This window comes from Oncorhynchus mykiss, chromosome 6 (genome assembly GCF_057628025.1).
Source record: "Oncorhynchus mykiss isolate SJ-2025 chromosome 6, ASM5762802v1, whole genome shotgun sequence".
Taxonomy (NCBI): domain Eukaryota; kingdom Metazoa; phylum Chordata; class Actinopteri; order Salmoniformes; family Salmonidae; genus Oncorhynchus; species Oncorhynchus mykiss.
In genome coordinates, this window is record NC_143027.1 from 13,990,309 (window position 1) to 14,011,448 (window position 21,140).

The 21,140-nt window shown below is 45.9% G+C and overlaps 1 pseudogene; it reads right to left on the reverse strand.

Annotated features, from left to right (window-relative positions):
* Window positions 1-952: 952 nt before the first annotated feature.
* Window positions 953-18,792, reverse strand: LOC149982771 (uncharacterized; annotated as a pseudogene).
* Window positions 18,793-21,140: the final 2,348 nt, after the last annotated feature.

Genomic DNA, 21,140 nt, shown 5'->3' on the forward strand with positions numbered 1-21,140 from the left:
TCAGGTATCAGAACAGACAGGCATCAGAGCAGTCAGGTATCAGAACAGACAGGTATCAGAGCAGACAGGTATCAGAGCAGACAGGTATCAGAGCAGGAAGGGACCAGAGCAGACAGGTATCAGAGCAGACAGGTTTCAGAGCAGACAGGGGCCAGAGCAGAGAGGTATCAGAGCAGACAGGTATCAGAGCAGTCAGGTATCAGAACAGACAGGCATCAGAGCAGTCAGGTATCAGAACAGACAGGTATCAGAGCAGACAGGTATCAGAGCAGACAGGTATCAGAGCAGGAAGGGACCAGAGCAGACAGGTATCAGAGCAGACAGGTTTCAGAGCAGACAGGGGCCAGAGCAGACACGTATCAGAGCAGTCAGGGATCAGAGCAGACACGTATCAGAACAGTCAGGGATCAGAGCAGACACGTATCAGAGCAGTCAGGGACCAGAGCAGACAGGTATCAGAAAAGACACGTATCAGAGCAGACAGGTATCAGAGCAGACAGGGACCAGAGCAGACACGTATCAGAAAAGACACGTATCAGAACAGACAGGTATCAGAACAGACAGGTCTCATAGCAGTCAGGTATCTGAACAGACAGGTATCAGAGCAGACAGGTATCAGAGCTGACAGGTATCAGAGCAGACAGGGAAACAGAGCAGACAGGATCCAGAGCTGACAGATATCAGAGCAGACAGGTATCAGAGCAGTCAGGTATCAGAACAGACAGGTATCAGAGCAGTCAGGTATCAGAACAGACAGGTATCAGAGCAGACAGGTATCTGAGCAGTCAGGTATCAGAACAGACAGGTATCAGAGCAGTCAGGTATCAGAACAGACAGGTATCAGAGCAGACAGGTATCAGAGCAGACAGCATCCAGAGCTGACAGGTATCAGAGCAGACAGGTATCAGAGCAGACAGGGACCAGAGCAGACAGGTATCAGAGCAGACAGGTATCAGAACAGACAGGGACCAGAGCTGACAGGTATCAGAGCAGACAGGGACCAGAGCAGACAGGTATCAGAGCAGACATGGACCAGAGCAGACAGGTATCAGAGCAGGAAGGGACCAGAGCAGACAGGTATCAGAGCAGACAGGTATCAGAGCAGACTGGGCCCAGAGCTGACAGGTTCCAGAGCAGACAGGGACCAGAGCAGACAGGTATCAGAGCAGACAGGTATCAGAGCAGACAGGATCCAGAGCTGACAGGGACCAGAGCAGACAGGTATCAGAGCAGACAGGTATCAGAGCAGACAGGATCCAGAGCTGACAGGTATCAGAGTAGACAGTGACCAGAACAGACAGGTAATAGAGCAGACAGGTATCAGAGCAGACAGGATCCAGAGCTGACAGGTATCAGAGCAGACAAGTATCAGAGCAGACAGGTATCAGAGCAGACAGGGACCAGAGCAGAAAGGTATCAGAGCAGACAGGTATCAGAGCAGACAGGGACCAGAGCAGAAAGGTATCAGAGCAGACAGGGACCAGAGCAGACACGTATCAGAGCAGTCAGGGATCAGAGCAGACAGGTTTCAGAGCAGATAGGGACCAGAGCAGACAGGTATCTGAGCAGGAAGGGACCAGAGCAGACAGGTATCAGAGCAGACAGGGACCAGAGCAGACAGGTATCAGAGCAGACAGGTATCAGAGCAGACAGGGACCAGAGCAGACAGGGACCAGAGCAGACAGGACCAGAGCAGTCAGAGATTATAGCAGTCAGGGATCAGAGCAGACAGGGATCAGAGCAGACAGGATCCAGAGCTGACAGGTATCAGAGCAGACAGGCATCAGAGCAGACAGGTATCAGAGCAGACAGGGACCAGAGCAGAAAGGTATCAGAGCAGACAGGTATCAGAACAGACAGGTATCAGAGCAGACAGGTATCTGAGCAGTCAGGTATCAGAACAGACAGGTATCAGAGCAGTCAGGTATCAGAACAGACAGGTATCAGAGCAGACAGGTATCAGAGCAGACAGCATCCAGAGCTGACAGGTATCAGAGCAGACAGGTATCAGAGCAGACAGGGACCAGAGCAGACAGGTATCAGAGCAGACAGGTATCAGAACAGACAGGGACCAGAGCTGACAGGTATCAGAGCAGACAGGGACCAGAGCAGACAGGTATCAGAGCAGACATGGACCAGAGCAGACAGGTATCAGAGCAGGAAGGGACCAGAGCAGACAGGTATCAGAGCAGACAGGTATCAGAGCAGACTGGGCCCAGAGCTGACAGGTTCCAGAGCAGACAGGGACCAGAGCAGACAGGTATCAGAGCAGACAGGTATCAGAGCAGACAGGATCCAGAGCTGACAGGGACCAGAGCAGACAGGTATCAGAGCAGACAGGTATCAGAGCAGACAGGATCCAGAGCTGACAGGTATCAGAGTAGACAGTGACCAGAACAGACAGGTAATAGAGCAGACAGGTATCAGAGCAGACAGGATCCAGAGCTGACAGGTATCAGAGCAGACAAGTATCAGAGCAGACAGGTATCAGAGCAGACAGGGACCAGAGCAGAAAGGTATCAGAGCAGACAGGTATCAGAGCAGACAGGGACCAGAGCAGAAAGGTATCAGAGCAGACAGGGACCAGAGCAGACACGTATCAGAGCAGTCAGGGATCAGAGCAGACAGGTTTCAGAGCAGATAGGGACCAGAGCAGACAGGTATCTGAGCAGGAAGGGACCAGAGCAGACAGGTATCAGAGCAGACAGGGACCAGAGCAGACAGGACCAGAGCAGTCAGAGATTATAGCAGTCAGGGATCAGAGCAGACAGGGATCAGAGCAGACAGGATCCAGAGCTGACAGGTATCAGAGCAGACAGGCATCAGAGCAGACAGGTATCAGAGCAGACAGGGACCAGAGCAGAAAGGTATCAGAGCAGACAGGTATCAGAGCAGACAGGGACCAGAGCATAAAGGTATCAGAGCAGGAAGGGACCAGAGCAGACAGGTATCAGAGCAGACAGGGACCAGAGCAGACAGCGACCAGAGCAGACAGGACCAGAGCAGTCAGAGATCAGAGCAGACAGATCAGAGCAGACAGGTATCAGTGACTACTGAATTCTTCTCTCATTACCTCATTTTTTACTCCAACAAAGAATTCACAAGTCTCTCTCTCTCTCTCTCATTAGGTCAGTGTGTTGTGATTTGACAGTGTGCCTGTGTTGATTAATTGGCCTAAGGCGCCCCTTATTTGGGGCCTGTCAGCAGGGTTCCAGAGAGCCAGGGCTGCCCCACTGAACTGCAGCACCACCCAGGTGGCCCCATTTGGGCAAATTTATTTTATTTTATTTTATTTTTTTTTTACCTTTATTTAACCAGGCAAGTCAGTTAAGAACAAATTCTTATTTTCAATGACGGCCTGGGAACAGTGGGTTAACTGCCTGTTCAGGGGCAGAACGACAGATTTGTACCATGTCAGCTCGGGGGTTTGAACTCGCAACCTTCCGGTTACTAGTCCAATGCTCTAACCACTAGGCTACCCTGCCGCCCTGAATGAGCTGCCAAGGGTTTCCACTCAACTAGGTCGCTCAAGATTCACTACAGAATTCCTCCGTCTGTCCAGGGAAGCATGACATGAGGAGATTACTTCAAAACCGGACCATAGAGGCAACAGTGAGCACTATTACCATCAAGTAGACTTGAGTTTTGCTCTAGCATTGTGGCATGGATGGCGGGTGGGCGTAAGCCATGAGATCTGACTCTGAGGGTCACGTGTTCAATCCCAGTGCTAAGGACTTTATTCATGTTTTACCCTATCCCAAACCTTAACCCTTACCTCTACACTTACATCTATCCTTAACTTTACCCCTACCTTAACCCTTACATCTACCCTTACCTTAACCCTTATATCTACCCTTACCTTTAACCTTACATCTACCCTTACCTTTACCTTAACCCTTACATCTACCCTTACCTTAACCCTTATATCTACCCTTACCTTTACCTTAACCCTTACATCTACCCTTACCTTAACCCTTATATCTACCCTTACCTTTACCTTAACCCTTACATCTACCCTTACCTTAACCCTTATATCTACCCTTACCTTTACCCTTACCTCTACCCTTACCTTTACCTTAACCCTTATATCTACCCTTACCTTTACCTTAACCCTTACATCTACCCTTACATCTACCCTTACCTTAACCTTAACCCTTACATCTACCCTTACCTTAACCTTAACCCTTACATCTACCCTTACCTTAACCTTAACCCTTACATCTACCCTTACCTTAACCTTTACCCTTACATCTACCCTTACCTTTACCTTAACCCTTATATCTACCCTTACCTTTACCTTAACCCTTACATCTACCCTTACCTTAACCCTTATATCTACCCTTACCTTTACCCTTACCTCTACCCTTACCTTTACCTTAACCCTTACCTCTACCCTTACATCCACCCTTACCTTAACATCTACCCTTACCTTAACCCTTACCTCTACCCTTACCTTAACACTTACCTCTACCCTTACCTCTACCCTTACACCTAGCCTTACCTTTACCCCTACTCTACCCTTACCTCTAACCTTACCTTAACCCTTATATCTACCCTTACATCTACCCTTACCTTTACCCTTACCTCTACCCTTACCTTTACCCTTACCTCTACCCTTACCTTAACCCTTACCTCTACCCTTACCTCTACCCTTACACCTAGCCTTACCTTTACCCCTACTCTACCCTTACCTCTACCCTTACCTCTAACCTTACCTCTACCCTTACCTCTAACCTTACCTTAACCCTTACATCTACCTACATCTACCCTTACCTTTACCCTTACCTCTACCCTTACCTCTAACCTTACATCTACCCTTACCTCTACCCTTACATCTATCCTTACCTCAAACCTTACCTCTAACCTTACATCTACCCTTACCTCTAACCTTACATCTACCCTTACCTTTACCCTTACCTTAACACTTACCTCTACCCTTACCTCTACCCTTACACCTAGCCTTACCTTTACCCCTACTCTACCCTTACCTCTACCCTTACCTCTAACCTTACCTCTACCCTTACCTCTACCCTTACCTCTACCCTTACCTCTAACCTTACCTTAACCCTTACATCTACCCGTACATCTACCCTTACCTCTACCCTTACCTCTACCCTTACATCTATCCTTACCTCTAACCTTACCTCTACCCTTACCTCTACCCTTACCTTTACCCTTACCTCTACCCTTACACCTAGCCTTACCTTTACCCCTACTCTACCCTTACCTCTACCCTTACCTCTAACCTTACCTTTACCCTTACATCTACCCTTACCTCTACCCTTACCTCTACCCTTACCTTAACCCTTACCTCTACCCTTACCTCTACCCTTACCTCTAACCTTACCTCTACCCTTACATCTACCCTTACATCTACCCTTACCTTTACCCTTACATCTACCCTTACCTCTACCCTTACCTTAACCCTTACGTCTACCCTTACCTCTACCCTTACCTTTACCCTTACCTCTAACCTTACCTTTACCCTTACATCTACCCTTACATCTACCCTTACCTCTACCCTTACCTTAACCCTTACATCTACCCTTACCTTTACCCTTACATCTACCCTTACCTTTACCCTTACCTCTACCCTTACCTCTACCCTTACCTTTACCCTTACATCTACCCTTACCTCTACCCTAACCCTTACATCTACCCTTACCTTTACCCTTACATCTACCCTTACCTCTACCCTTACCCTTACATCTACCCTTACCTTTACCCTTACATCTACCCTAACCCTTACCTCTACCCTTACCTTTACCCTTACATCTACCCTTACCTCTACCCTAACCCTTACATCTACCATTAACTTTACCCTTACATCTACCCTTACCTCTACCCTTACCTTTACCCTTACATCTACCCTTACCTCTACCCTAACCCTTACCTCTACCCTTACCTTTACCCTTACATCTACCCTTACCTCTACCCTAACCCTTACATCTACCCTTACCTTTACCCTTACCTCTACCCTTACCTCTACCCTTACCTCTACCCTTACATCTACCCTTATCTTTACCCTTACATCTACCCTTACCTCTACCCTTACCTTTACCCTTACATCTACCCTTACCTCTACCGTTACATCTACCATTACCTCTACCCTTACATCTACCCTTACCTTTACCCTTACATCTACCCTTACCTCTACCCTTACCTTTACCCTTACCTCTACCCTTACCTCTACCCTTACCTCTACCCTTACCTTTACCCTTACCTTTACCCTTACCTCTACCCTTACCTCTACCCTTACCTCTACCCTTACCTTTACCCTTACCTCTACCCTTACATCTACCCTTACCTTTACCCTTACATCTACCCTTAACTCTACCCTTACCTCTACCCTTACCTCTACCCTTACCTTTACCCTTACATCTACCCTTACCTCTACCCTTACATCTACCCTTAACTCTACCCTTACCTCTACCCTTACCTCTACCCTTACCTTTACCCTTACCTCTACCCTTACATCTACCCTTACCTTTACCCTTACATCTACCCTTAACTCTACCCTTACCTCTACCCTTACCTCTACCCTTACCTTTACCCTTACATCTACCCTTACCTCTACCCTTACATCTACCCTTAACTCTACCCTTACCTCTACCCTTACCTCTACCCTTACCTTTACCCTTACATCTAGCCTTACATCTACCCTTACCTCTACCCTTACCTCTACCCTTACCTCTACCCTTACCTTAACCCTTACATCTACCCTTACCTCTACCCTTACCTTTACCCTTACCTCTACCCTTACCTCTACCCTTACCTCTACCCTTACCTCTACCCTTACCTTTACCCTTACATCTACCTTTACCTTTACCCTTACATCTACCCTTACCTTTACCCTTACCTCTACCCCTACCTCTACCCTTACATCTACCCTTACCTCTACCCTTACCTCTACCCTTACCTTTACCCTTACCTTTACCCTTACCTCTACCCTTACCTCTACCCTTACATCTACCCTTACCTTTACCCTTACATCTACCCTTACCTCTACCCTTACATCTACCCTTAACTCTACCCTTACCTCTACCCTTACCTCTACCCTTACCTTTACCCTTACATCTACCCTTACATCTACCCTTACCTCTACCCTTACCTCTACCCTTACCTTAACCCTTACATCTACCCTTACCTCTACCCTTACCTTTACCCTTACATCTACCCTTACCTCTACACTTACCTCTACCCTTACCTCTACCCTTACCTCTACCCTTACCTCTACCCTTACCTTTACCCTTACATCTACCCTTACCTTTACCCTTACATCTACCCTTACCTCTACCCTTACCTTTACCCTTACCTCTACCCTTACATCTACCCTTACCTCTACCCTTACCTCTACCCTTACCTCTACCCTTACATCTACCCTTACCTTTACCCTTACATCTACCCTTACCTTTACCCTTACCTTTACCCTTACATCTACCCTTACCTTTACCCTTACATCTACCCTTACCTCTACCCTTACCTTTACCCTTACCTCTACCCTTACCTCTACCCTTACCTCTACCCTTACCTCTACCCTTACCTCTACCCTTACATCTACCCTTACCTCTACCCTTACCTCTACCCTTACCTCTACCCTTACCGTAACCCTTATCTTTACCCTTACCTTAACCTTAACCCTTACCTCAGACAGTATGTAGGCAGTATGTAGTACAGCAGCACACACCCACTTGTCAGGCCTTGGACACACACTGTACTGTTGTCAGGTTGTGCATGACTGCTTGTGAATATGTTTGCCCTCTTTCCTACGTTATTATTTTCGTTCTCCTTTAACTAGGAGTGAGACCTTGGTGGACGAGAGGAGCCTCCCTCTGTGATTCAATCTGATGATGGGTAAAAGATGGGGAAATGGGTGTTTGAAGGTCACCATACACTGTGCTGTACATCTGGAGGGTAAAACTGCGTGTTTCCATGATTATGGACAATCAGATCCTATTAGGAAATAACTTCCTCAGAAGTAAGCCAACTTTCTGAAAGGATGGAGGGTGGACCTCAAGAGAAGATATTCCCCAGCGGAATGATCTCAAACATACCAGCATATCAGCTCATCTTTACTTGATCACACATCTGGAGAACATTGTGTTCAATTGTGCCAATGACCATGCAATATAATTACCTCCATACTAATTGCAGTAATTATATAGTTATTATTGCAGCGATGTTTTGAAAAAACAGCTGGTGCTGAAGCTGAAAGTAGACTAATAATGATCCCCTCAGAGATTAGGTTGAACGTTACAATTACAACATTCTTTATTCTATTCATTAAGGGTCAATCTTATGCTAGCCACCAGCACTCATATCAGTTGCCAAGCCAACCCATGACAAAAGCATTCCTAATGTGGCCTGTGTCACTAGGCGAGGACGTAAGCAACATACACATCAACTACATGTGTCGGGATGCAAATGAGTGCACTAGAGCAGGCCATAGAATGCATTCTTATGAGAGTGATGATCTATGTGTGTGTGTGTGTGTGTGTGTGTGTGTGTGTGTGTGTGTGTGTGTGTGTGTGTGTGTGTGTGTGTGTGTGTGTGTGTGCATGTGTCCCTGCCAGTGAATGTGTGTGTGTGTGTGTGTCCGCATGCATGCTTATGTGTGAGTGTTTGTCTGATCCACAAAAAGAAGAACAGGTCTGGGATGCAGGTACCACACAAAAAGATTAACCGAGTCATGAACTGGAAGCATGTCTTCTGATTGGATGTAATCAAAGAGGAAAGACAAAAGCACAAATTGAGTTACATGAACAGTTACCAGAGGAGTTAACCAATCCCTGTTGACCTGGCAGGCTTCCCTCCCTCCCCCTCCCATTTGAAGGCCCAGCCCATGTCACTCAGAGCCGCCCGTCATGCCTGAGACAGGGCGGAACGTGGCTGCCGGTGTGTTCACTTTCCAGCGTCACACTCGCTAAGATAAACAGTCAATGGTCACAGATTCCTTCTCTCTGCCTTTGTGTGCAGCACACTTGAGCTGAACCTGACACCCACCAGGGAAATGAACTGAGTGCCATGGAACAACGAGGGGAACGAGGCGAAATGAGGGGAACGTGGGAAAACGAGGGGAACGAGGCGAAACGAGGCAGAAGAGAGAAAAAGGGAAGGAGAGAAAGAGAAATGGCTGGGGAAGGAGTCTGAAGCCCTCAACGCATTGCCTCATGGTGCATTACATCTCTTTACCTTTCTGCCTAATTGATAGACGACAGATCCATCACTAAGTCTGCTAACTGAACACACCCAGGACAGAGTTATTGGCCTGTCCCTGACTGAGTACAGAGACTGTGGGCAGAAACAATGTGTTGGTAATAGGCAATCAGCAGTTGGTACGTCAATTTCCTTTGTAACTGTTTAAACTGCAGATTGTCCCTTTAAACCCACATGGAAGAATCCTCGCTTATTGACCAGACTGCTGATCAAGGTAACGGTTTAGACTGATTTGTTGTCTAGACGGGGAACGTTAATCACCTCTATACTCTGTCAGCACCGATGCCATAGACACCACTAATCGAACCATAAAGACGTAGTAAAACTATGCTTGCATGTGTTTGATCCTAAATGATAGCTTTGGTGGGTAACTTTGAACTAAGTTGTTGACTATGGAAATAGAATGGATAACCCTATACTCTTAGAAAAAAAGGGTTCCAAAAGGATTCTCCACCTATCCCCATAGGAAAACACGTTTTGGTTCCAGGTAAAACTCTGTGGAAGGGTTTCTACGTAAGAGTCAAACAAGTTCTACTTGGAACCAGAAGGGTTTTTACCTAGAACCAAAGAGGGTTATTCAAAGCCTTCTCCTACGGGGACAGCCGAAGAACCCTGTTAGGTTCTAGATAGCACCTTTTTTTAAAGAGTGTACAGTGCATTCGGAAAGTATTCAAACCCCTTGAAAATATTTTCCACATTTTGTTACGTTAAAGCCTTATTCTAAAATATATCAAATAAAATGTTTTCCTAATCAATCTACACACAATACCGCATAATGACAAAGTGAAAACAGGTTTTTATAAATTTGAGCATATATATAAATAAAAATAAAAAATATTTCTGTAAGTATTCAAATCAAATTTCAAATCAAATTTATTTATATAGCCCTTCGTACATCAGCTGATATCTCAAAGTGCTGTACAGAAACCCAGCCTAAAACCCCAAACAGCAAGCAATGCAGGTGTAGAAGCACGGTGGCTACCCTTTGCGATGAGACTCGATATTGAGCTCAGGTGTGTCCTGTTGTCACGGCCGTCAAAAGAAGTGGACCAAAGTGCAGAGTGGTGAGCGTACATTTTCCTTTATTATGGAATGACGCCAACAAAACAAGAAACAAGATAAACAACCGTGAAGCTTCCCGAGGGCTAAGTGCCACAAACAAAGTTAACTACCCACCCTGAAAGGAGGGAAAAGGGCTACCTAAGTAGGATTCCCAATCAGAGACGACGATAGACAGCTGTCCCTGATTGAGAACCATACCTGGCCAAAACATAGAAATAAAGAAACCTAGAAAACAAAAAATAGAATGCACACCCCACATCACACCCTGACCTAACCAAATAGATAAATACAATGGCTCTCTAAGGTCAGGGCTTGACACCTGTTTCCATTGATCATCCTTGAGATGTTTCTACAACAGTCCACCGTTGGTAAATTAAATTAATTGGACATTATTTGGAAAGGCACACACCTGTCTGTATAAGGTCCCAAAGTTAACAGTGCATGTCAGATCAAAATCAAGCCATGAGGTCGAAGGAATTGTCCGTAGAGCTCCGAGACAGCATTGTGTCGAGGCAAGTCTGGGGAAGGGTAACAAAAAAGTTCTGCAGCATTGAAGAACACAGCGGCCTCCAACATTCCTAAATGGAAGAAGTTCTTCCTAGAGCTGGCCACCCGGCCAAACTGAGTAATCGGGGGAGAAGGGCCTTGGTCAGGAAGGTGACCAAGAATCTGATGGTCACTCTCACGGAGCTACAGAGTTCCTTTGTGGAGATGGGAGAACCTTCCAGAAGGACAACCATCTCTGCAGCACAGGCCTTTATGGTAGAGTGGCCAGACGAAAGCCACTCCTCAGTAAATGGCACATGACAGCCCGCTTGGAGTTTGCCAAAAGGCACCTAAGGACTATCAGACGATGAGAAACAAGATTATCTGGTCTGATGAAACCAAGATTGATCTCTTTGGCCAAGCGTCACGTCTGGAGGAAACCTGGCACCATCCCTATGGTGAAGCACGGTGGTGGCAGCATCATGCTGTGGGGATGATTTTCAACGGCAGGGACTGGGAGACTAGACAGGATCGAGGGAAAGATGAACAGAGCACAGTACAGAGAGATCCTTGATGAAAACCTGCTCCAGAGAGCTCAGGACCTCAGACTGGGGTGAAGGTTCACCTTCCAACAGGACAATGACCCTAAGTACACAGCCAAGACAATGCAGGAGTGGCTTTGGTACAAGTCTCTGAATGTCCTTGAGTGGCTCAGCCAGAGTCCGGACTTGAACCTGATCAAACATCTCTGGAGAGACCTGAAAATTGCCGTGCAGCGAAGCTCCCCATCCAATCTGACAGAGCTTAAGTGCATCTGCAGAGAAGAATGGGAGAAACTCCCTAAGTACAGGTGTGCCAAGCTTGTAGCATCATACCCAAGAAGACTTGAGGCTGTTTTCGCTGCCAAAGGTGCTCCAACAAAGTACTAAATAAAGGGTCTGAATACTAACGTAAATGTGATATTTCAGTTTTTTTTTTTTTTACTGTTTTTGCTTTGTCATTATGGGGTATTGTGTGTAGATTGATGAAAAAAACAATTCAATTAATTTTATAAAAAGGTTGTAACGCAACAAAATGTGGAAAAAGTCTTTCAAAGTGCACTGTGTATGCCTACAATGGAGAGAGGCAAAGGAGAGAGGCACCAGAGGCAGGATTTGAGTACAGACGGGTAAGCACAAAGATTGTGACACAGATGAAAACCATTCAATGACTGACTCTGTTTCCTGTTGGCAGTATAGTTTCAGAGTATATCTCAATGGAATAGGATAATCTACAGGATGCTAAGTAAAAAGGTAGAGAAAGAGACACACACACACACACACACACACACACACAGACACACACACACACACACACAGTCACACAACGAGACATCCTGCAGACAGCATCTCACTTCACCCTTTAGACTGAGAATCAGCACCTGCACAAAGCCACACATGGTAGTTACACAGAGGACGTCAGGCCTGGTATTCACAAAGAAAATGCTAATCCATCAATTTTGTTTTCTATCACAGGGATTACTTCTTTACCAAAACAGTCATTTAAAAAAGATGAGAGAGTATGGTCAATGAATGTATTACCTCTTAAGCCCAGAGCTGTGTTGGTTGTTGAATTAGTAGTGGATTTGTGTCACAAACAATTTCCGTTCCCCACTTTCCACAGAAGCATGTTAAATGTAACTGCCGCTGGAGCACAAGCCGATTGGCTCCTGTTTGGAACCACTGAAATGCTTTGATTGACAGCTGTGTTCTAGGAGGTGGGACTTTGTCTTCCTACTCTTCATGATTGTTTTAATAACTGCAAACCCTATCAGATCCCCCCCCCCCCCCGTTAATGTGTTTCGCTATTCGTTTTATTATGCAGCACTTCTCTGTCACATGTTAGGCGCATTGTATCCCCTCCAGTCTCTCAAGAGCGACACGTTCGCACTTCAAAGCTACTCCACCGCAATTGTTGTCTCAGTCGCCTATTATAAACAAGGCATTTTTTAGAGAAAGGCCGTAATGACACAGATGGCGTTGCAGCATTACTTTAGCCACTTTCTTCAGTGAACCCAGTGAACCCTTCCACCCCTTGCAACAGGGCTGGAAGCTCTCTCCAGCTGAAGTTCTGCTTTCATCCGGCATAAAAGCCGACTGCGAGTGAGAAGGAACGCACTCAGTCTTCTCTACACACATGTGAATACATACCCACAATGCTTTGGGTACAGAGGCCAAAATAGCCTTTTTTTCTGGAACACAATCTCTATTTTGTATGGCTCTCAGAGGGGAGACATTCTGACATCACATCGGTAAAGTTCCATTTGACTAATTTCTTTCTCGAAGTGGTTGATTCTCTCTCATTGTGCAGTTGATTCACTCATAGTGGAGTTGATTCTTCTGCACTATGATACTCTCTCATAGTGCAGCTGATTCTCTCTCATAGTGTGGTTGATCATTTCATATTGGAGTTGATTCTCTCTCATGGTGCAGTTGATTATGTCTCAAAGTGGTTGATTCACTCTCATACTGCAGTTGATTCTCTCTCATTGTGCAGTTGAAAATATGTCAAAATGGTTGATTCACTCTCATAGTGCAGTTGATTCTCTATCATAATGGAATTGATTCTCTCTCATAGTGGAGTTGATTCTCTCTCAGTGGAATTGATTCTCTCTCATAGTGGAATTGATTCTCTCTCAGTGGAATTGATTCTCTCTCCTAGTGTAGTTGATTTACTCACAGTGGAGTTCATTCTCTCTCATAGAACAGTTCTTTCACTCTCACAGGGACACAACGCAGGAAGGTCAAACTCTTTTTCTTATTGTTTGAACATGTCAACATCAAAGAGGATTTGATCTTTACCAGAAGGTGCGTTCTCACTGTCATGGAGGTCTAGGATCATGACCTAGTCCCTAAGGAGGTAGAGAGGCAGACCAAAATGGACTAGACCTGGAAGTTGCTGGTGAGAGACAGCTACTAGTGTCCTGTTGATGTGGTGGCCTGCTTTTAAATGAAAAACACTGCACCTTTACAAACTGTGAATATCTATTGGAACAGACATCATACTCCACTGAAGGTGAGATAAAACTGTTTTGGAGAGAGAGAAACTTATCTTTTCTTTGATGATCGTAAACAAAGTACCTCTAAAAAATACATATATTTCCTACATTGCCAATAATACTTAACCACCTCGAAAATCAATAGGTGAAATATGTACTCTCTCAACATCTGTGTTAGTGAAGAGTTGCTATTCAACCATGGCAATTTATTGCTAATGTAAACGAGAGAAAGCACTGCAAACTCCCAGGATGCACTGCCAGACACACTGCTGACGTGTCGTCCTCTGACATATGTCCTATGTCACATGGAAAGGGTATGTGCGAGTGTGTGTATATTTGTGTGTGTGTGCGTGTGCATGCATGTGTATGTACGTGCATGCGTGTGTGTGTGTGTGTGTGTGCGTGCGTGCGTATGCATGCCTGTGTACATACGTGCATGCGTGTGTGTGTGTGTGTGTGTGTGTGTGAGCGTGTGTATTTCAGAGAGAGCAGGCGACAGATAGCGGCCACTGGGAAATCAAGGAGCACTTTGTCATGCATCCTTAAATGTGTGACATAATGTCCCAGGAGACGGCGGCTGATTGGTCTAGGAGGCGTCGGAGAGAAATGGGTGAGTGACGGGCGTAAGAGGATGGGGGGGGGGGGGGGGTTAGACACACAGGACAGGATAGTGACATCTCAGGGTGGCAACCTGTCACCAGCAGCTGGCAATGTGTCGTCATACTGCCACACCAGGACATAGGGGAAAGTGACGACATCGGGAAGCTGACAACACCAATCAAAACACTCCATCTCCAAGTGCACTGACCAACCAGAAAACTCAAGCTTCATGTACTGACAAATCAAACTGGAGTCCTTTTAGTCCAACCGGCCATGGGCACTAACTACATAATACGGTCACTGATGTTAAGACCTCACTTCACATACATCAAGTTTCTACTGCACAGAACCAGACACGCACAATTACATTGAATGTAGTAGTCCCTAAGACTATGCAAAGTGTAATGCATAGGCTGGTTGGTTCAACACTGTACTGGCAATACATGTTAAAGTAGGTTGATATTGGGATTCCAAACAATTAAATGAATCACCAGTGTCTCCATGAAAATAAGCAGCTGTAAAAAACCTACAGGGGGGCCACATATAATTACCACATGTGTCCTTCATATTTACACTGTCTTAATTAACTGTAGGAGAGAGGGGGGAGAGGGAGGAGAGAGAGAAGAGAGGGAGAAAAGAGGGGGAGAGGTTGGAGAGAGGGGGAAGAGAGTGGGAAGAAAGGGCGAAAAGAGAGGGGAGAGAGGGGGAGGAGAGGGGGAGAGGGAGGAGAGAGAGAAGAGAGGGGGAGAGGTTGGAGAGAGGGGGAAGAGAGTGGGAAGAAAGGGCGAAGAGAGAGGGGAGAGAGGGGGAAGAGAATGAGGAGAGAGGGGGAAGAGAATGAGGAGAGAGGGGGAAGAGAGGGAGAAGAGAGAGAGAAGAGAGGGAGAAGAGAGGGGGAGAGGTAGGAGCGAGGGGGAAGAGAGAGAGGGGAGAGAGGGGGAAGAGAGGGGAAGAGAGGGGGAAGAGAAGGAAGAGAGGGAAGAGAGAGAGAAGAGAGGGAGAAGAGAGGGGGTGAGGTAGGAGAGAGTGGGAAGAGAGGGGGAAGAGAGGGGGAAGAGAGGGAGGGGAGAGAGGGGGGAGAGAGGGGGAGAGGGAGGAGAGAGAGAAGAGAGGGAGAAAAGAGGGGGAGAGGTTGGAGAGAGGGGGAAGAGAGTGGGAAGAAAGAGCGAAGAGAGAGGGGAGAGAGGGGGAAGAGAATGAGGAGAGAGGGGGAAGAGAATGAGGAGAGAGGGGGAAGAGAGGGAGAAGAGAGAGAGAAGAGAGGGAGAAGAGAGGGGGAGAGGTAGGAGCGAGGGGGAAGAGAGGGAGGGAAGAGAGGGGAAGAGAGGGGGAAGAGAGGGGGAAGAGAAGGAAGAGAGGGAATAGAGAGAGAGAAGAGAGGGAGAAGAGAGGGGGTGAGGTAGGAGAGAGGGGGAAGAGAGGGGGAAGAGAGGGAGGGGAGAGAGGGGGGAGAGAGGGGGAGAGGGAGGAGAGAGAGAAGAGAGGGAGAAAAGAGGGGGAGAGGTTGGAGAGAGGGGGAAGAGAGTGGGAAGAGAGTGGGAAGAAAGGGCGAAGAGGGAGGGGGAAGAGAATGAGGAGAGAGGGGGAAGAGAGGGAGAAGAGAGAGAGAAGAGAGGGGGAGAGGTAGGAGCGAGGGGGAAGAGAGGGAGGGGAGAGAGGGGGAAGAGAGGGGAAGAGAGGGGGAAGAGAGGGAAGAGAGAGAGAGAAGAGAGGGAGAAGAGAGGGGGAGAGGTAGGAGAGAGGGGGAAGAGAGGGAAGAGAGAGAGAGAAGAGAGGGAGAAGAGAGGGAGAAGAGAGGGGGAAGAGAGGGAGAGGAGAGAGGGGGAATAGAAGGAAAGAGAGGGAGACGAGAGGGAGAAGAGAGGGAAAAGAGCGGGGAAGAGCGGGGAAGAGAGAGTGGGGAAGGAGAGGGAGAAGAGCGGGGAAGAGAGATAGGGGAAGGAGAGGGAGAAGAGAGGGAGAAGAGAGGGGAAGAGAGGGGGAAGAGAGGGAGAAGAGAGGGAGGAGAGAGGGGGAAGAGAGGGAGAAGAGAGGGAGGAGAGAGGGGGAAGAGAGGGAGAAGAGAGGGAGGAGAGAGGGGGAAGAGAGGGAGAAGAGAGGGAGGAGAGAGGGGGAAGAGAGGGAGAAGAGAGGGAGGAGAGAGGGGGAAGAGAAGGAGAAGAGAGGGAGGAGAGAGGGACGAGGTTACTTTTACAGATATTAGTTACCTAACCAAAAATGTAATCAGAAACGTAATTAGCTTACTTTCAGTTAAATTGAGAGGCATTAGAAGAAGACAAAAATGTATGTTACAATTGGAAGACATCAATTTTAAAGTTTACATAGATGGCCTTAAATGAATGTTGCCTTTTGCAATATGGGTTAAGTAGGCTTCTAACCCATTGCTTTCTAATTCAATACAGATAATAAAATGAGTAGGCTATGTATTTACATTAAAACCAGTCTGTCAGATTTCCAGTTATTCCAATTCACTAAATATCCCTGGATATCCCAAGGATTTTCTAGGATTTTCACTTAGAAATATGGAAATATACACTGAACCAAAATATAAACGCAACATGTAAAGTGTTGTTCCCATGTTTCATGAGCTGAAATAAGATCCCTGAAATGTTCCATATGCACAAAAAGCTTATTTCTATCATACTTCATTCACAAATTTGTTTACATCCCTGTTAGTGAGCATTTCTCCTTTGCCAAGATAATCTATCCACCTGACAGGTGTGGCAAATCAAGAAACTGATTAAACAGCATGATCATTACACGAGTGCACCTTATGCTGGGGACAATAAAGGGCACTCTAAAATGTGCAGTTTTGTCTCACCACACAAAGCCACAGATGTCTCACGTTTTGAGGGAGCTTGCAATTGGCATGGTGACTGCAGGAATGCCCACCAGAGCTGTTACCAGATAATTGAATGTTAATTTCGCTACCATGAGCCGCCTCCAACGGCGTTTTAGAGAATTTGGCATTACATCGAACCAGCCACTCAACTGCAGACCAGATGTAACCATGCCAGCCCAGGACCTCCACACCCGGCTTCTTCACCTGTGGGATCGTCTGTGACCAGCCACCCGGACAGCTGATGAAACTGAGAAGTATTTCTGTCTGTAATAAAGCCCTTTTGTGGGGAAAACTCATTCTGATTGGCTGGGCCTGGCTCCCCAGTGGGTGGGCCTTGCTCCTAAGTGGGTGGGCCTATGCCCTCCCAGACCCACCCATGGCTGCACCCCTGCCCAGTCATGTGAAATTAATAAATTAGCGCCTGATTTCCTTAAATGAACTGTAATGTAATAAAATTGTTGAAATTGTTTTTATAATTTTGTTCAGTACATATTAGTCTAATTGATTTACCTGAACACAACCCAACATGTATGAGCTTCCTCTGTTGTTTATGTTCTTGTCATGGAGGAATGGTTGGGCTGATTGCGTCCAAACACGGTTGAAAAAGAAGTTCTGCTCTCATGGAATGGCGTTCTTAGAGCGCTGCCTCATGACGTGACTAGTTGCATGACGTGAAAATGAACTCTGTATGATGCGTTTGCTATAGGCCTATTGTTGATGTTTTTGTTGGTGACACCTTAGAATTAGGAACAAGAATACTTCATTAATTTAATAGGAGCTCTATGGGTGACACTTGGATATCTCGATAATTTATTGAAGTCTATCAAAAGTGTGCGAGTAAAATCACATGTCTATTAAGTCCTTTGGACCTTTTCTGGAATCAGCATGAATTAGATTGAGCAACAAAAGCCCTACTCTTCTTAAATTAAACTTGTTTTTGACTGTATTTATGGAGCCCAAAACCACATTTACATTTACATGTTATTGGATTCGTCTTAACGTCTTAAGATAGCTAGGTGGGACAACCACATATCTCAGTCATAGCAAGTACATTTTCCCTCAATAAAGTAGCTATCAGCAATGTCAGTGCTAGTGGGGGGGAAAAGTCAAATGTGAGAGTTAGTTCACAAAAGGCCAATCTTTAAAAAAAAATGTATTTACAAGGGAGGAACTCCCTCTTTTATTCCATAGGCTGTGAGCCGCATTTTGCATCTGTTGCAAGAGCACATTCTTCACTGACTGTCCACAGGTCGCATGAACAAGGATTGATAGACAATTTAGCCTACACTTCTTCAATTTAACCATTATTGTGGTAAAATATACCTATACATTTCTGAACAGACATCCACAACAACCGCAATCCATAAGGAGCAAATCATTTAGAGAGCAGTGGTGTGATTCACATCATTGTGCTATGTAGATATCAATAATAAGTTATGACTGTATCGCCCGTAGGCTACACCACTGCTGTCGTCTTTACCTCCAAGCCTTTATACAAGTTGGTCGTATAATCTTTGATGCCCACAGTAGTTGCACCATTGGAAGACATGGTTTGCTCTGTAGCCAACAAAAACCTATTCCTACTCTTTTCTCGCTATCTATCAAATGCATCAGATGTTGGAGTCGTCACAGTGGTCTCTGCAATCTGATTACAAAATTATTTTGCTGGTAATGTAACGGATTACAATTGCATTTTTTTTTTTGTAATCTGTTACTCCCCAACCCTGGTTGTATTTCCATCAGAAAGAAGAGGGCTGTTTCACTCTCCTCTGTTCCTCCGTTCCCTCTTTTCCTAATAGACCCAGTCGCTCCCCTGCACTGAGGAAGAGAGGGATTTGCGCTGGCACCGCATTTTTGTCCAATTAATAGATTGCCAGTGTGTTGCGTATTTTGCATGACAAAGGAGAGGTAATATTCAACTGCCATTCGTAATAAAAAATGTACTTTGCAAATTAAAAAGTGACGAACCCCAATTTGTTGTACCTCTTTAGGAAATAAACAGTCCTTAACCAATTAAAGCGCACTGTAATAATTCCGTGATTTATTGCTGGTTGTTTAACTTTCAAAACTAGGCTAACCCATACTAAGGTCACAATCCATCATGTCTTGCATGGGGAGCCGTGGAGTAATGGCTGTTGTATTAGCTGCTTTTGATGATAATATGAAAGAAGTATTAGCAGTTGTCAACAAAATTGCTTACAACATAACATTAGCATGCATGAGCTAAGCCGCCTATTCATTATGTTGGCAGCTTCACACACACACACCTTATAGAACATTGTGTCGGCCCAGAGCGAATGTACACTGTTTGGCTTTGTGATAGAGTGGCGACACACAAACCTCGGGCTGCTCCGCTTGCAGTGCAAACAGACACTGTTGGACTGAAACATCCTCAGTATTCAGGTGCAGACATGCATGTTTGCTCCTATCACACTTATTAATTAGCTATCCATCTCTTTGTCATAACACAACACATACCGTACATCTAGAGAGAGGGACAAAGAGAGAAGGAGGAATTGAAGAGGGAGAGAGGGATGGAAGAGAATGAGAGAGGGACGAAGAGAGAGAGAGAGAGAGAGAGAGAGAGAGAGAGAGAGAGAGAGAGAGAGAGAGAGAGAGAGAAAGAGAAAGAGAGAAAGAGAGATAGATGAACGGAAGACAATGAGAGGGATGAGAGGGAGGTAAACAGAGAGCCTGTGTTGTGGAAGAGTAGTGGAGCTGAGGCTGAAAAGAGGGATGGACAGAGAGAGACAGAGAGAGAGAGAGAAAGTGAGAGATGTAAACACAGTGACCCAAACAGGAGTGGTGGAGTTGTAGGCTATAGCTGAGAGATGCGAGGCGGTGACATTTGCCATCACAAATGGGCTCTCTGGCTTTTGCAGAGCATGGCACCCCCTCTGTGAGCCAAGAATGCACTTAGCTCAACGAGAGTAAATGAATCGCCCTATTTTGACTTCTACCATTACACTCCACCCTGATAGCAGCGACGGGCAAAGTGGCCCTTTGTTCAAGCACCAGGATTCCTGCATGCTTAAACATCTCTGGCCCCTGTTTTAATTGTACTGTTTAGAATAGGGAGGAGATCATCCTGACTACAGCCCATACACTCTGATGATAACAAAGGCCATATATTCTGCCCATATTCTGCAGGGTGGTGACATGAATAGCCACTATCAGTGCCAATCCAGTAACTGACTTTATTCATGCTATGCTCTGGCTTAACAAAGGCCTGTAGAAGATTCAGGGGCATACTGATGTGAAAAATAATGTTTTTATGTGCGGAAAAATTAACAATTTTGTATGGCATTATATGCTATTGAGTGGAGCAGCGGTCTAAGGCACTGCATCTCAGTGCTAGAGGCATCACCACAAACACTGGTTCAATCCCAGGCTGTATCACAACTGCCCGTGATCGGGTGGCGCACAATTGGCCCAGCGTTGTCCGGGTTAGGGGAGGGTTTGGCCGGGGTAGGGGAGGGTTTGGCCGGGGTAGGCCGTCATTGTAAAATAAGAATTTGTTCTTAACTGGCTTGCCTAGTTAAATAAAGGTTAAACAAACCAAAAAGTATTGTTTATTGAATGGCATATTAAACATAGTCTCTATCACTGATCTATCACTGTGTCCATATTATTTCCTTAAGCATTGAAGGGGAGTTTGTATATCTATCCCCCTTCAGCCATATAAACATATGGTAACACAGCACACATGTAAACATATGGTAACACAGCACACATGTAAACATATGTGCGTTTAGCAGACAGGACCTGCGATTCAGTGGAGCTGATTGAGTTGCCAAAGCCACATAATCCAGTACTTACCTCCATACACACCAAGTGCCTATTGCATCAAGGTGTCATTTTTCAGGCTTCCATAATACACACATTATGGTTCCCTCA